This window comes from Myotis brandtii, unplaced genomic scaffold (genome assembly GCF_000412655.1).
Source record: "Myotis brandtii unplaced genomic scaffold, ASM41265v1 scaffold305, whole genome shotgun sequence".
Classification (NCBI taxonomy): Eukaryota; Metazoa; Chordata; class Mammalia; order Chiroptera; family Vespertilionidae; genus Myotis; species Myotis brandtii.
Genome location: NW_005361652.1, coordinates 930,849 through 935,946, shown reverse-complemented (window position 1 = coordinate 935,946; position 5,098 = coordinate 930,849). Strand labels below are relative to the sequence as shown.

The window sequence follows — 5,098 nt, the reverse complement described above, 5'->3', positions numbered from 1 at the left end:
TACCAGCTTGAATGAGGGGCTGAGGGCTGTTTTCAGGCTGACCATACCCCCTTCAGGGTGGGAGTCCCTGCTGGGGTGCCTGGCCAGACTGGGTGAGGGGATGAGGGCTGTTTTCAGGCTGGCCACGCCCCCTAGCAGGGATTCTTACTCCATGAGGGTGTGGCCAACCTGGGTAAGGGGCTAAGGGCCATTTTCAGGCTGGCAACACCCCCTTCAGGGTGAGGGTCCCACTGGGGTGCCTGACCAGCCTGGGTGAGGGGCTGAGGGCCATTTTCAGGCTGGCCACTCCCCCCGGTGACCCAGGCCCCCCATCCCCTCCTTGAGCGGAGGCCAGGGAGGGCTGGAAGCTTGGCTTCCTCCATCACCGGGGGCAACCCAAGCCTCCTGCTTGCTCCAGCGACATGGCCACAGACATCTTTGTTGGGTTATTTTGCATACTCGCCCTGATTGGCTGGTGGGCGTAGTGGAGGGATGGTCAATTTGCATGTTTTCCTTTTATTATTGTAGATTCGATAAGATACAACATCTGTTCATGATTAAAACACTAAGTAAACTAGGAATAGAAGGAAAGTACTTCAACATAATAAAGGCCATATATGATAAACCCTCATCTAATATCATAGTCAAAGGCAAAAACCTGAAAGTTTTTCCTCTAAGATCAGGAACAAGACAAGGATGTTAACTCTCACCACTTTTATTTAACACTTGTGGCCCAGTGCATGGATTTGTGCACACTGAAAGGAAATTAGAAGGAATATTTTAATATCGCTATTTTCCCTTTCTCTATAATAGAAGTGTCAACTTCACAATTGACAATGACAGATGGAAACACACGCGTGAGATTGGCACCAGCGAGAGCTTTATATGATGCCATGAGGCATGTGAGAGTCAACTTAGCCTTTTATAGATATAGAATAAACTTGTTTAATTAGACCCGCTTTCTGATTTAGCTAAACCTTTTCCAGCCCAGTGAAGCACCCCAACTTCTCTTTTAAGTAATTGTCAGTAACACATCAGTAAATATCATGAAGCAGATTATTATTGTAGATCATACAGGAAGAACAAAGGGTAAAATATTTAACTGCAGCAGTGTTTGACTATATTCTGAAACCTGAAGTCATTTTCAAGTTCCACCATTTCTTACTTCTTTTCAGTTGGGTCAAGTTTCTAAACTTTCTAAATCTCCGTTTTCCTGCTAATGAAAAGAAAATAGGATTTTACCGAGTCTCCTATCTATCTACTCCAGGACTTCTGTGAGGATCAAATGAGATGAGGTATAGGAAAACGCTTCATAAACATTTGGTTAAAGGGTAAAATGTTTGCACCTGGCTATAAAGCAAGTCATGTTCCTGGGTTGAAGAAACTCCAAAGAGGCTAGTTGCTAGGGAGAAGAAGCCAAGCATTTCTATGTGACATCATTACCCGGCACCCACAGCCAATGTTTCTGAGCTGGGCTGGGCTGTGGGCTGCATTTTGCACCATGGCAGCATTGGCTGAAATTTGGTGGGATATTTTTCCAGGGTGGTGGGGTGGCCTGTGTCCCATTTGGGGGAAGCTGAGTGTTGCTTTGTCGGTGCCAGGTCTCCACTGCCATTTGTCTGTAAATGGTCAGTGCACATCATGGCAGATCCTGTGTTGAGCGTCTTCCTCCTGGTGGTCAGTGTGCATCATAGTGACCATTCGGATGGGCATTGGGACACTTAGCATATTAGCCCAGTGCATGAAATTTATGCACTTGGGGGGGTCCCTCAGCCCGGCTTGTGCCTTCTCACAGTCTGGAGAGCCATCAGAGAGTGGGACTAAGCCATCAGTCAGACATCCTTAATGCTGTCGCGGAGGTGGGAGGGGCTCCCGCCACTACCCTGTGCTCGCCAGCCTGTGAGCTCGGCTTCTGGCTGAGTGGTACTCCCCCTGTGGGAGCACTCTGACCACCAGGGGGCAGCTCCTGTGTTGATCATCTGCCCCTTGGTGGTCGGTGCACATCATAGTGACGGGTCATTCTGTTGTTCAGTCAATTTGTATATTAGCCTTTCATTATATAGGATAGATAATGCTGGAAGTCCTAGCCAGAGCAATAAGGCAAGATAAATCAATAAAAGGCACCCAAATAGGGAAGGAGGAAGTAAGACTGTCACTTTTTGCAGACAACATGATTCTGTATGTAGAAAACCCTAGACTCCACTAAAAAAAAAACTTTTAGAAACAATAAACAAATACAGTCAATTTGGAGGATACAAAATCAATGTGCAAAAATCTATTGTATACGAAAAACAAAACTTCAGAAAAAGAAATGAAAACAATTCCCTTTGCAATTGCAACCAAAAGAATAAATTACCTAGGAATAAATTTAACAAAGAACATGAAAGATCTATATACTGAAAATTGCAAAGCATTATTTAAAAAGATTGAACAAGACAGAACAAAATGGAAAAATATTCCATGTTCATGGATTAGAAGAATCAACATAGTTAAAATGGCCATATTATCCAAAGCAATATATAGATTTAAGGCAATCCTCATCAAAATCCCAATGTAATTTTTTTAAAGAAAAAGAGCATGAAATAGTCAGATTTGTATGGACCCACAAAAGACCCCAAATAGCCAAAGCAATACTGAGAAAAATAACAAAGGCAGTATCTCGCTACCTGACTTCAAATTATACTACAGAGCTATGATAATCAAAACAGCATGGTATTGGCAGAGAAACAGACACATAGATAAATGAAATAGAATTGAGAGAGTCAAGCTATAAAGCCACATAGATATATATAGAGAGATAATTTTCAACAAAGGAGCCAGAAACACACAATGGAGTAAAAATAGTCTCTTCAATAAATGGTGCTGGGAAGCCACATGCAAATGAATGGAACTGGATTACAGCTTGTCCCCATGTACAAAAATTAATTAAAATGGATCAAATATATAACTATAAGATTCAAAATAATAAGTTACAGATAAGAAAATATAGGCACCAAACTTATGGACCTGGGTCGTAGGGAACATTTTATGAACTTGACCCCAAAGGCAAAAATAAATGAATGGGCCCTGACCGATTTGGCTCGGTGGGTAGAGCGTCAGCCTGCGGACTCAAGGGTCCCAGGTTTGATTCTGGTCAAGGGCATGTACCTTGGTTGCAGGCACATCCCCAGTAAGGAGTGTGCAGGAGGCAGCTGATCAATGTTTCTAACTCTTTATCTCTCTCCCTTCCTCTCTGTAAAAAAATCAATAAAATATATTAAAAAATAAAAATAAATAAATGAATGGGACTATATCAAACTAAAAAACTTCTGTACAGCAGAATAAAATAACAACAAAACAAAGAGGCAGTCAACCAAATGGGAAATGATATTTGCAAACAGTAGCTCCGACAAAGGTTTAATTTCCAAAATATATAAGGAACTCATAGAACTCAACACCAAACAAATAAACAATTAAATCAAAACATAGGCAGAGGACCTGAAAATATACCTCTCCCAAGAAGACATACAGCCAATGGATATATGAAAAGATGTTCAACCTCACTGGCCATTAGGTAAATACAAATAAAAACTGCAATGAGATACCACCTTACACCTGTTAGAGTGGCCATTATCTACAAGACAAGCAGTAACAGGTGTTGGAGAGGTTGTGGAAAAAGGGGAACCATCATTCAGTACTGGTGGAAATGTAGACTGGTACAACCACTATGGAAAGCAGTCTGGTGAATCCTCAAAGAATTATGAATAGAGCTATCATATGACCCAACAAACCCACTCCTGGGTATATAATTGAAAAACTCAGAATCATGTATTCTCAAAGATATATGGATCCCTATTTTCACTGCAGCATTATTCACTGTGGCCAAGACATAGAAACAACCAAAGTGTCCCATGACAGAGAACTGGATAAAGAAGTGGTACATATACACAATGGAATACTACTCAGCCATAAAAAAGGGTGAAATAGTGCCATTTGCAACAACATCGATGGACCTTGACAATATTATGCTAACTGAAATAAGTCAGTCAGATAAAGCTAAGAACCATAAGATTTCATTCATATGTGGGATATAAAACTGAAACTAACACAAACAGCAGGGTGGTGGTTGCCAGAGGGAAGGGAGTAGGAAGGTTCCTAATATAAGGTGACAGGAGAAGATTTGAGTTTGGGTGGTGGGCACACAGTGTAATGTACAGATCTTTTAACATAGGAACCCAGACCCAAAACCTATATGTTCATGCTGACCAATGTCACCCCAATCAATTTAATAAAAAAGGTAATTTAATAAAATATGAGTTGTGGTACAACCACTATGGAAAAGAGTGTGGAGTTTCCTAAAAAAAAAATTAAAAATGGAACTGCCATTTGACCCAGTGATCCCACTTCTAGGAATATATACTAAGAACCTGAAACACCAACCAGAAAAAATATATAAACCCCTATATCGATAGAAGTATTATTTATAATACCTGAGATCTGGAAATAGCCCAAGGTCCCATCAGTAAATGAATATATATATATATATATAAAAAACTGTGGTACATTTACATAATGAAATACCATGCAGCTGTAAAAAAAAGAAGGATCTCTTATCATTTTATACATCATGGAGGGATCTGGAGAGTATTATGCTAAGTGAAATAAGCCAGTCAGAGAACTACAAGTATCACATGATCTCACTTATATGTGGAATATAATAAACAAAATAAACTGATGAGAAAAAAAATAGATCCAGAGACATAGAAGCATACAACTGACTGAGGTATTTCAGAGGGAGCAAGTGAGAAGAGATTAGCCAAATAATTTATATACATATATGCATAACACAAGAACAGACAATGGAGCAGTAAAGGCCTAGGCAGGGGGATAGAAGAGGGGTGGAAGAGATCAATGGGAGGAAAATGTGACATCTGTAATACTTTCAAAAATAAAGCTAAATTTTTAAAATATATGATTTGAAAGTTCCTTTTGTCATAATAAAGGCATAGTCTATAGAATTACTTTTATAAAGAAAACTAGAGGCTCGGTGCACAAAAATTTGTGCACTCAGGGGGGAGGGGGGTCCCCCAGCCCGGCCTGTGCCCTCTCGCAGTCTGGGACCCCTCAGGAGATAATGACC

General features: G+C 40.5%; 1 long non-coding RNA gene across 1 annotated transcript in view; it reads right to left on the bottom strand.

The window, feature by feature from the left end:
• LOC106726704 overlaps positions 1-5,026 on the bottom strand; it is a 10,313-nt gene extending 5,287 nt beyond the window's left edge. The window contains exons 1-2 of the long non-coding RNA XR_001362784.1: positions 5,012-5,026; positions 376-381 (exon numbers count right to left, since the gene is read on the bottom strand). This is a non-coding gene — a long non-coding RNA (uncharacterized LOC106726704). The remainder of the gene's footprint in view (positions 1-375; positions 382-5,011) is intronic.
• Between the last annotated feature and the right edge of the window lie 72 nt (positions 5,027-5,098).